At 37.0% G+C, this 12494-nt stretch overlaps 1 long non-coding RNA gene across 1 annotated transcript in view; it reads left to right on the top strand.

Annotated features, from left to right (window-relative positions):
• The window catches only part of LOC135272289 (uncharacterized), a 110410-nt gene that overhangs the window by 64650 nt on the left and 33266 nt on the right, over positions 1-12494 (top strand). The window contains exon 2 of the long non-coding RNA XR_010340403.1: positions 11691-11825. This is a non-coding gene — a long non-coding RNA (uncharacterized LOC135272289). The remainder of the gene's footprint in view (positions 1-11690; positions 11826-12494) is intronic.

Genomic DNA, 12494 nt, shown 5'->3' with positions numbered 1-12494 from the left:
GAAAGTGTGGATAAGAAATAAATAGAACCACAAAAATTAAAACTTATTACCTAAAATTAATTGAATTAAATATGTTAACTAAACTCTGGACATATACATTCTCTATTAGAATTTAGTTTATCTCACAGGCATACCTTCTATTAAAGTGTATATTAAAGAGATAAGAGCTTCAAAAAGATAATCTTAGGGGGCCTACCATGGTCTTGAGTTCAAGTCTCAAGCAATTCCATTCCCCACATTGTTGTAGAAGAAAGGGCCAAAGACAGATGCAAATGAACTGAGTAGATTAGCAGAGTGGGATGAATCCAAACAAAACTTGTAGAAACACAAAACAAAGACTGATTTAAAAGAGCTACTTGACTTTATTTATTCAAAGGCAAATGCACTGAAATTTAACTTTTATTAATATTAAATCCATAAAGTCATGGTAATAATCTTAAAGTATATACAGTTAGCACTCTATAAATGTAAGCTTCTTGGGGATAAGAATGGTTTCTCATTTATTTTTGCATCTCCTAGAACCTGGTATTAATTGCAAAAAATGCGCTCGGATTGTCTATTACTTGACACATAATAGTGATTCATAAGTATTTGTTAAATTAATAAATGTTGTATTGTTTAAATATTAAAACAAATTTTCAGCATTAAATTGGTTGATGTAAAAGCCCAGACATGCATAGGCATTATAAATTCTATTTGAAACAAGGTTTTGTTTAGTTATAGTGAACTTATGCAAGCCTAGCTGAAATAAACCCAGGGTGGCTTAATTGGGAAGCATGTTGGGATCTCAGGAGATCTGGACACAGAAATTCCCCAGGTGCTCCGGTTTTCTTGCTTCTCTTGCTTCTCTGCTTCTTGCTTCTCTCTCGCTCTTTCCCTCTATCTCTCCCTTCTGTCTCCATCTCTTTCCCTGGACATCTATATGTGCCTTGCTCTATGATCTTTTTTATATGTCCTCAGTTTAGTTAAATACCAGTGGAGCAAATAAGCAGCCTTGCCATTCCAACTCCAGATTCTCAGGGGAGAGAATCTGATTGGTTCATCTTCGATCAGTCCACTCACGGTCAAATCATCTTCCACTCATGGTCAAATCATCCATAGCTGCAGATGGGGAAACAGGGGGTGTATAGTTTAAACCTGACCAACTGGACTCACACCTGTTAGATGTATGACATTCTCAAAGAGGAGGCATAGAGCCTGGAGGAGCCGTGTAAATCTACTACAAGATCCCTCTACAATGTCCCTTGGGATTTGTACCTGTTGCCACCCTACTCCAACTTTACAGAATCTTCATGGCTTGCCCTTGTAGGGGATTTTGTTAGACACAATAGTTGTGTGAATTAAATTTTAGTAACTTGCACATGAGATTTGGATTCTGTAGGGAGGGATTTATTTAAAGGGTTGTGTGGTGAATATTTGAATCTAAAAACAACATTCCTTTTTATGTTCTCTAAGCGAAGGTTTTTTGCTGTTTAGATTTTCTTACAGCAAGACAGACCACTAATACTGTTTCCATACCACTCCATTTTCTGCACCTTTTCCCCTGATGTAAGCAAATACAGAATTTCAATAGATTACTTAGAAGAAATAACACTAGTGGTAGCTAGTGTTTCCACTCAATAGGAAATATTTTTACAAACTCATAGAGCTAGGTGAGACCTTATGGACCATGGAATTCCAAACCTTTCACTTTACACATGAAAAACAAGAGGGTTAAAACACAAAAATACTTTGACCAAGATCACAAAGATCACAAAGATACATAATGGGCCTTACTTAAAAGACACATATTTTTGTATGTGTTTTGATTATTTCTAAGTAATTTCTCTGTAACCTAAGGGGCGTTTTTGTAATAAAAGTGTTAATGCAGAGAATTTTGTATAGCTTTTTTTTTTTTTTTTTTTTTTTTTTTTTTTTTTTTTAAAAACGTATTATAATCGCAGGACTTGGAGACTGTTTTGCCTTAAGTTTCTCTCAGAAACAATGCATGTTGATGGTAATTCTTCCAGCAAAGAGGCAGGCCAGCATCTGGTTTTAAATACTGTTAGCACAATGGAATGAAGGCCCTGGTGAATTTACCCCGACCTTCACTGTTACACAATCCAAAGGGGCCTTTGGAATATATATATTTTTTCCATTTCTTTTGGTGGCTGATCAAGAGACAGACATTTTCTAAGAAACCATCTTGGGTTTGAACAATGGTTTTTAAATTTGCAAGGAACTCAAAGGCTATTTGGCAAGGGAAATTCAGCTTTGGGCTGTCTGTAAAATTACTGATTGTTGTTTTTCATATTTTTGTATGAATGTGATTCCTGAGTCCAACGTCTTTTTCCTTTTTTGGTCAGCAAATTTTACTTTCTTCCGTATGCTCTAGCAGAGCATGCATTTCCAGATAATGTCAAGGAAAATGGCCAGAAAGCAAATATCACAAGTATAACAACTTAGAGGTAGAAGTTTTATTACATTTTCCTTAACATGGCCCAGATGAAGAGCAACATCAAGATGCTTCAAATTTTCTTTGGCTCAAAATCGCTGTCTTCCTAGAATATAGCAGCAAAAAGAAAAATCATGGGCTCAGGTTATATGCAGAAAAATGTTTTATTCCCAGCCTACACTTAGCTTTGTTCACCTGCAGATGCTTTAGCTCTCTGACTCCTCCACCAACAGGAGCCAATCGCCCATTTCTGCTGCCAGTACTTAAAGCTGTCTGATGCTGCTGTCACCACCAGGACACTACTTTTCTGCTGATGGTGCTCCCATAGCTGCCATTATTACTCTAAGAGACATTTCTGCTACAGAGAATTTTCCTCTAAGGACAACATCTCTCTCAGCTCCAACATCAACATTTTGTTTATTTGCCCATGTATAGGATGCTTCTTTCCTTCATCAATTAAAGCATAGTACTAAGTTTTCTTTTGGGGGGGATATACACCCTTGTCTCATTGTCTCACTCAACATATCTTTTAGTGACCTTGAATCAGCAGCCTGATTCATTTATCTTGCAACATTCTCATACCTCAGGGCTAATGCTTTGATTTCCAAGGCACCCTCCTCTTCCCACATCTGGCAATGAGGTAAGCATCACCTGCCCTCCTTTTGTTGAGAAGTCCTTAAGCCCAGATGTAATATTTGTCTTTTTAGGTGGGCCAGGAAACCACACACACACACACACACAAAAGAACAAGACTGCTATTCTGGTGTGATACCTAAAAGTTTCCATCCTAGGTAAGCAGATTAGACCCTGTCCACACACTTCTGGAGGTTCTGTGACTTCAGTAGGTTTGGAAAGGCCATTGTAGAAGAGAGAGCTGTAGGATGTGGGTTATAATAAGTTTACCATTCCTAACTCATTTTCCACTTTAAATTGAATGTAAACTAATTTTTATGTAAGCAATGTTTGCTTTGGGTACCTCCTGCCTCCTTTTTTTTGGATTTTGCCCATCTCCTGCTGTCCAATGTTTTGTTTAAATGATGCCAAACATTTGGGTGGTTAGCTGGATTGTTCAGTTTTTTACCCAGATGTTTGCAATCCTGTGGACATTGTCAAAGATTTGTTTATTATCCTCCAGCATGTAATCACGCTGTGTCTGCATAATCTTCATCTTCCAGATGAAAACTGAAAAAGTCAGTCAGTCATCCAGATGTCTCCAAATGTCTGGGTGTTTGTCATTGCCAAAGAACATCTGGATGGCTGCTTTTTTAATAGTTTTTATTCATGTCTCTGGCATAGATACAGTCTTGGGTTGAGTTGCTCTGGATACAGCACAATAAATAGCCTTAATGCTGATGGGTAGATATTTAAGAGAGATACGTTTGCAGGGTTCCAGTGGTTAAAATTCCAGTTATTGGCTTGTGCAATTGGAAAATCATCACCACCTGAGAAAGTCTCCAAGAGAAATGACATGGTGACCCCTCAGGGCTCTCTCTAGAGGGCTGTCATCATCAGGGGAGTTAGGAAGTTGTGTGCCATCAACATTTATGTAGAGTGCCTCCAGGGCTGAAAATACAACTCAGAGAAAAAGAAGTAAAAACTCTTGGCACCATTTATGGCCCCAAACATAAAGCATGAAAATAACTACCCATCATAAATATAAGCAGATATCTAAATAAATCTCAGGAAAATTATTTGTTGTTTTGGACAACTGTGAAATGAAAGAGCTGAACTGGATGATCACTAAGTTATCTTCCAGTTTCAGTAGTTTGTCATTCTATAAAACCTATATGCCCATTCAACAAAGGAAGCAGAATGACCTGGTGGTTAAGGGCACACAAACTTCAGAGTCAGAAACACCTGTTTCATATTCTGGTGCTGTTCCTCACCAGCTCCATGAATCCAAGCAAGCTCCCAGCCTTTTTAAACCATGCTTTCCTTGCCTGAAAGTGTAATGATTTGGATCATTGTGTCGAGGATTAAAAGAGACACTGTATTTAAAGAACTTATACAATGTCTGGTATACCATAAAACAATAGGAAAATAAGCTCAATGCAAAGTTAAGATAAATTCTTTAATTAGTGTCTAGAGTGAGTCTGGATTCAGAAGAGAGGCCAGGCTAGAGTTATGAACTTGAGTCATATGAAAAAGATAGGAAAAAAGGGTAGAAAATAAGGACCAGATATGGGGATCAAAGTCTGAGACATTCCAATATAAAAGTTCTGGTGGAAAAAGATCAGTCTGTGAAGAAGGAGGTGAACCAGGAAGGTGTGGTGTTCTGAAAGCCAGCAGAGGAGAGAGCTTTCAAGAAGGAGTGATTATCTGGGTCACCTGCTGCTAACAATTTGTTGATATGAGATGGAGAAATGTGTTAGAGTTAGCATAATGGAGGTTGTCTTAGTTTAGATTTCTTAGCAGCAAACTCAGAAATAAGAGTTCAAGTAGAGGGAGGGGAGACAGACAAGAAAGACAAGACAGGTGAAAAAAGGTGTGTTATCAGGGCAGCTACCAGTGTGGGCAATTGATGCTGGATATCACTGGGAAAACCCTGGAAGCCAGTGCAAAATCCATTTCTCAGAGGGTCACCTCAAATGATGGGCATCATTTATTCATCAAGCCCTGTCAATCATTGGTTGAGGTCTGCTCCTGGGGTGGAGAGAAGGCATTGTTTTGTTGGCATTTCTGGTCTTCTATGCAGAGACAAAGTGAGCTACAGTGGCAAGAGAGGCCACTGGGCAAAGAAGTAGAGGTGCTAGCATCTGGAAGTTGAGCTTGCAAGCAGTGGAGTAGGAAGAACGTGGAGTTAAGGCAATGTTCTTGAGTGAGGTGGAAACCAGACTAAAGTGGAATGAGGAGTGAATAAAAAATGATGAAGTGAAAATGGCACATGCTGACAAATTGTTTGAGAAGGCTAAGTGTGCAGAGGAGAAAATAAATGAGCTATTAGCCAATATGAGATATGGTTTCAAGAGGTGTTTTAAAAAATGAGATATTTTTCCTTAGAGTATGTTTTATGGTGACAGAAATGACCTGACAGGGAGACATTGGTTAGGAGAGTGAGTGAAGAGCTGGAGTAAAGTCCTTGAGAAAAGGAGAATAGAAAGGAATCTTGTGCACACACAGGGGATTGGCTTTCATGGGTGAGGCATAGTTTTTCTATCTGCATGAGAGCAGAGGTGGAGAAGATGGGTGCAGGCAGGTGCACCTATGTATGGTTTCTGTTTTTCTGAATAAATTGTGAGGCAATGTCATTTGTGGAAGGTGGAAGGCCAAGGTGTGGGAGGCTTGATGTGATGATATAAAGTGATTATCTCAGAGAAAGAAAAACAAACTCCCCAATATTTTCAGTCTGTTATATGAATTTTCTGTTTGCTTGCTGCTTTAACTGAAATCTGTCTGTCCCTTGAGGACATATTTTTCCTGAGGCCCTATAAAGGGAAGGCTGTTTTTATCCTCCTTCCCTGAACCATCAGAACCAGAATGGGGGCAGAGATCCTACTTGCACCCCATTGCCATTTCCAGACTACTTATCCTTTCTTCACCTTCAAAAATCTGTTTCTGCACTCTGAAAAACCATTTCAAAATTTTGTATCACTCATGCATTTTTCTGCAGCCTCAGTTCTGCTTTACTTCCTTCAATGAGAATTCCAATCCTCTGTTTCTTGTTTGTATTTTAGTTCTGTTGGAATAATTTCTTATCTCATTTACATCTCTTTGTCTCACATTGTTGCTTTTTCCCATCCTGTTTTCCTATGAGCTCACCCTGTCCAGTTTTTGTTATTTTCTGCTTCCATTTGAGAGAGGAAATCCCATCCAGACCTCTATTATAAGGATGCCAATCAGTTTCTGGACATTTTCTTTTGTATGCTACAAAAGGTTGGTTTCAGGTGGATCTTATTCTGGGTCTTCTGGGTGCTTTTTCTTGGTCAGAATGATTTATTTTTTCTTTTATGGCTCCATTTTGGTTGATTTCTCCTTAGTACTATCTTTGAATAAGGCAGCATCTTTGTCCACTTTTGTTGTCTGCAGTGAAGGCACTGGTTTGGTTCACAACTTGTGTGGTAGTTTAACCATCTTTTCACACCCACCACAGAAGGGACAGTTGATGAGTTTAGCTCCTAATTTATTTCCCAATTTCTAGATGAATTTTAAACAGTGCACTTCTACTCTAATGAGTTTTCAACTTATGTCCACTTGAATATTTTATTTAAAGTCAATATGATTCTTTAAAAACTGTTATTTATTATATGAATGGCTACCAGGACTTTTCTCATCTATGCCAACAAGCCTCCCCTTATTTCTAACTTAACTCTTTTCTGGGATTGCAGCCTCTGCCTGAATAAAAACAATCCGTGTGTGGGTAGAGGTGTAAGTAGGAGTAGAACTGATGTCCAAGGAAATGGTATCTTCTCACTTTTCAGAGTAAGACCAAGGAAGGAGAAGAGCAGCTGTCCAGTTTCCAGCTTGATTCAGAAGCATGGTGAAAGGGCGCAAAACATTTTCTTATCTTTGTTTAGGTAACCTCTGGCCCAGGGGATGTCAGATAATGCCCCAAACTCAAGTCTGGTCTGCGTTTTCTCCACCCAGATCTGTCGATGTTCATATCAATTCCTCCCCATATCCAGCATTAGGTGGCCAGTTCTTTTTTTTTTTTTTTTTCAGAATAGCATAAGCCATCATCTTTCTTCTGAATCCTCTCTGATATTTAGTGGCAATTTGGGTGAGGCTAAGTAGATTCATTTTGTGCCAGCAATTTCTATCCTCTAGAAATGAAAATGTCCTAGTGGCTCAGTGTTCCCAAAGAGGCTGCATGATATTGTGTGTGTCAGTGTTCAGTTGGGTGTATCTGGGCCCTGGGTTTGATTACCTTTTTATAATCATATAGTCTTCCATCTGATAAATGGGGCTTCATAAAGTTATATTAACTTCATAAGGTTTATGAAAATGTTTAATAAAATAGTAATAAAATTTGATAACTTGTGAAACACCTAACCCAGTACATGGTGAGTAGTAGGCACTCAATAACAGCTTGTTATTATGATTCACCAGACACACTGCTGAAGTCCTTGTAGCAAACCCGTGTTAAATAGCTTAGTAAACAGGACCAACTAAGTTATACTAATAACTTTGTATCGCATCATTATAAAATCTTTTTTTAAAGCATTTTTTTTTTCACTGACATCATAAGAACTTGTGAAGCAGGGAATGTTGGCATCAACTCATCCTACAGAATGAGTCTCTCGGAAATAAAGTGAATTCCTCTGTATAGCTAGGTAACTTAGAGCTGGACCTGGAACCCAAGTCCTCTAATTCTAAAACTTGTGGTTTTCACACTGTCTCTCCAGTCTTTGATAATGCATGGTAGGGACCTGTGCAAACAGCCCAAAGCCCTGTGAGGACCCTCTGCCCCACTGCCTGCTGGGAAATCAGATAAGCATTATCTTAAGGACTCAAAGTGAAACCGCTCATGCTACTCTTCATCACATCACTGAACTGAAGCACAGCTATGCAAGATGTTTTATCAGGTGTCATCTGTGTTCTTTATAGCAAAAGCTTTCTAGTGAACACACTTAAGATACTTCTATTTGTTCTATTATTAACAAAAACCGAGCAGCAACCTTCCCCTGTGGAAACATTGTCACCCAGATTACTTATGACTTACTTTCAGACTGAAAGTGAATTCGAAAGCATCTGCTTTTGACAAATGAACAAAAATGAACAATTGCTTTAATGAAATATTTGTCATTTTTGGAAGAGAGCTAAAATTTAAAGTGTATACGCACAACTGGGAAAGAATTCTTGGTCTTTCGGAATTTATCTCTGCCTTTTTAGATAGAAGGTGAATCCAAACTATAGCTTTCACTTTACTTGGGGTGGGGATGGGACAAAAATAGGTCAAAAGCAAACATTCTCCCACTAATTTTAATATTTGTTGGAATAGTACATAGGAACTGAGAATGATGGATAAATTCTCATTTAGTCATCTCCCCTTCCCCATGGATGTTTGCAGGGACAAGGGCTTTCAGACATTTTTGGGTTATTGGCCTGTAAAAACAGAACTGCATTGATGTTTTCTCAAAGAAGTGTCTCTATTCAGCTTGGATATGACCTTGATTTCATTTACCTTTCCAAAACTTGTGAAAGCTGAGCACTTCTGTTTGCAGTTACTGTAGCACCACACAGAAGGCATAGACGCAGGTATCAACTGTGTCTAGTGAAGAGAATGTACATGTGATAGCATGAGAGGTAGAAAGCTTTTCCAGAGAAAATTCATGTAAATAATTCAATGAGAAAATGAAAACAGAGTAAGAATAAGAATCTGAAAGCTTAACAATATTTCACGGGTTTGTGTATATCCCAGTCCTTTGCATTGAAAAATAGCTATCCACACCATGTAATTCATTCAATCAAAAATATTTACAGAGCCTGTATTACATGCCAGGCACTGGAGGTACAGCAATGAGCAAAGTGGCTTTACTATTTTACATTTCCACCAGCAATGTTTGGCAGCTCCTGTTTCTCCACATTTTCACCAACACTTGTTATTATATATCATTTTATTATAGCCATCTTCATGTGTGTGAAATGGTATCTCATTGTGGTTTTGATTTGTATTTCTCTAATGACTAATGAAGTTGGCATGTTTTCATGTGCTTATTGGCTACTTGTATATCTTTCATTAGAGAGGTATGTATTCTAATTCTTTACCCATTTTTTTGAGTTGGTTTATTTGTATTTTTATAGTTGAATTGTAAGAGTTCTTTAGAAGTCTTGGGTATGCTAGACCCTTTTAGATATAATTTGCAAATATTTCCTTCCATTCTATGGATTATCTTTTCACTTTCTTGATGGTACCCTTTGAAGCAGAAAAGCTTTTAATTTTGATGAAATCTAATTTATCTAGTTTTTCATTGTTGCTTTTGGTGTCATATCTAAGATACCATTGCCAAATTCAAGGTTATAAAGATTTATTTCTATGTTTTCTTCTAAGAGTTTTATATTTCTCTTATTCTAAAAGTGTTTCATACATTTTGAGTTTATTTTTATATGGTGTGACATAGATTTTTCTGTGATGGTTAATTTTATGCATCAACTTCACTGGGCCAGGGAATGGCTAGATAGCTGCTTAAACACGATTTCTGGCTGTGGCTGTTAAAGGTGTTTCTGGAAGAGAAGGTCATTTGAATTGGCGGACTGAGTAAAGCAGATGGCGCTCCCCAATGTGGGTAGGTATCATCTAATCCATTGAAGGTCTGAATAGAACAAAAAGGCAGAGGAAGGCTGAATTTGCCCTTCTCTGCCTGCTTGAGCTGGGATATCAATCTTCTCCTGCTCTTAGTACTCCTGGGTCTCAGGCGTCTTTCAGGCTCTTAGGCCTCCAAATTGTACCACTGCCTTTCCTAGGTCTCCAGCTTTCAGATGGCCGACTTGGCACTTCTCAATCTTCATAATCACATGAGCCGATTCCTTATAATAAATCTCGTTTTACATGTATCTATATCTATCTATCTGGGGTGTGTGTGTGTTCTATTGGTTCTTTTTCTTTGGAGAATTCTGACTAGTATAGGGTTTAATTTCATTCTTTTGCATGTAAGTATCCAGATGTCCGAGCACCTTTTGTAGAAGAGACTATTGTTTGACTATTGAATGGTACAGACACCCTTGTAAAAAGTCAGTTTACCATAAATGGGGTTTTAATAAATGGACCTTTCAATTTTATTTCATCCATACATCCAGCATTACGCTAACAACATACTGCTTTGAGTACTGTAGCTTTGTAGTAAGTCTGAACTCAAAGTGTAAGTCATCTGTTTTTCTTTTCCAAGATTGTTTTGGTTATTTGAGGTCCCTTGCAATTCTGAATGAATTTTAAGATCCCCCCTCTTCCATTTGTGCAAAAAGGGTCTTTGGAGTTGTGATAAGGGTTGCAGTGAATCTGCAATTTGGAAAGTATTGTCATTTTAATAATATTAAGTTTTGCAATCCACAAACACAGAATGTTTTTAAATTTATTTAGATTTTCTTTGCCTTATTTCAATGATATTTTATAGTTTTCATTACACTTTTTTTGTTAAATGGATTTCTATGAATTTTATTATTTTTGATACTACTGTAAATGTTAATTTTTTTTTTTTTTTTTTTTTGAGATGGAGTCTTGCTCTGTGACCCAGATTAGAGTGCAGTGGTGTGATCTCAGCTCACTGCAACCTCCGCCTCCAGGGTTCAAGAGATTCTCTTGCCTCAGTGGCTGGGATTACAATCATGCACCACGACACCTGGCTAATTTTTCTATTTTTAGTAGAGACAGGGTTTCACCGTGTTGGCCAGGTTGGTCTGGAACTCCTGACCTCAAGTGATCCGCCCACCTTGGCCTCCTAAAGTGCTGGGATTACAGGTGTGAGCCTCTGCATCCAGCCTTGTTTTCTTAATTCTATTTGTGAATTGTTCACTTTCATTGTATGGAAAAACAATAAATTTTAGTGTTTTAATCTTGTATCTTGCAATCTTCCTGAATTTGTTTACTATCAATAATAGTTTTTTATGGATTCCTCAATATTTTCTATTTACAAAATTACGTCATTGCAAATAGAGAGTTTTACTTCTTCCCTTTCAATCAGTATGCCTTTCTTATTTTCTTGCCTAATTGCTCTGGTTATAATATCCAGTGCAATGTTAAAGTGTCAAGAGTAAACATCCTTATCTTGTCCCTGATCTTAGGGGGAAAACAGTCCATCTTTTGCCATTACAGTATGATGCAAGTTGTGTTTTTCATTGATGTCCATTATCAGATTAATAAAGTTCTCTTCTATTCCTAGTTTATGAGTGTTTTTTTTAAATCATAAAGTGTGTTGAATTTTGTTAAGTACTTTTTCTGCATCAATTGATGTAATCATGTGATTTGTGTTTCCTTATTTAGTAGTATGGTGCATTATTGGTTTCTGTATTTAAAACCTAACATTGCTAGAATAAATTCCATCTGGTCATCATGTATAATTCTTTTAATATGCTGTTGGATTTAGTTTGCTAATATTAACTATTTTTATGTTTCTATTCATAAGGAACATTGTTTTATAGGTTTTTTGTGATGGCCTGTTCTGATTTTGGCATCAGGATAATACTGCCCTGTAGAATAAGATGGGAACTTTTTCCTTTTGTATTTTTTGGAAGGATAGATGTTTGTTAGCCTTTTTAAATGTTTGATAAGAATTCACCAGCGAAGCCATCTTTCCTGAGACTCTTTTTCCTTTTCTTTTTAAAGATGAGATCTCACTGTGTTGCACAGGCTGGCCTCAAACTCCTCGGACTAAGCAATTCTCCCATCTCAGCCTCCTGAGTAGCAGAGATTACAAGTGCACGCCACTATGCCCAGCTTTTGTCTTGGCTTTTCTTTGTGGTAAGTTATTGTTAAATTACTAATTGTAATTTCTTTACTTGTTATAAATCCATTTAGATTTTCTATTTCTTCTTGAGTTTGTTTTGGTAGTTTGTATGTTTCTAGGCTTGTATCCACTTCATCTGAGTTACCTATTTTGTTAGAGTGCGATTATCCATACTGTCCCTTATAGTTATTTTTTGTTTCTGTATGATCAATAGTAGTGTCTCACCATTCTTGATTTTAGCAATTTGAGTCTTCTCTCTTTTTCCTTGGTCAGGCTAGCTAAAAGATTATTAATTTTCCTGGTATTTTTAAAAAACATTTTGAAATGTTTTGTTGATTTTCTCTACTGTTTTTTGATTCTCTATTTCATTTATTTCTCCTCTATTATTTTTTTCCTTCTGTTTGCTTTGGATTTAGTTTGTTCTCCTTTAACTAGTGTTTTAAGGTGAAAAGTTAGGTTATTGATTTGAGATCTTTCTTTTTTTAAATATAGGTGTTTACAGCTATAAATTTCCCTTTAAGCTGTATTTTAGCTGTGTTCTACAAGTTTTAGTATGTTAAGTTTCCATTTTCATTCAACTCAAAGCATTTTCTAGTTTTCTTTATGATTTCTTCTTTGACTATTTATATTATTATTGGTTACTTAGAAATATTTTAATTTCCACATATCTGTGTATTACTCAA

This window comes from Aotus nancymaae, unplaced genomic scaffold, assembly GCF_030222135.1.
Source record: "Aotus nancymaae isolate 86718 unplaced genomic scaffold, 86718_ANA_hifiasm-v0.15.2.pri h1tg000108l, whole genome shotgun sequence".
Taxonomy (NCBI): Eukaryota; Metazoa; Chordata; class Mammalia; order Primates; family Aotidae; genus Aotus; species Aotus nancymaae.
This window is presented reverse-complemented; position numbering and strand designations above follow the sequence as displayed.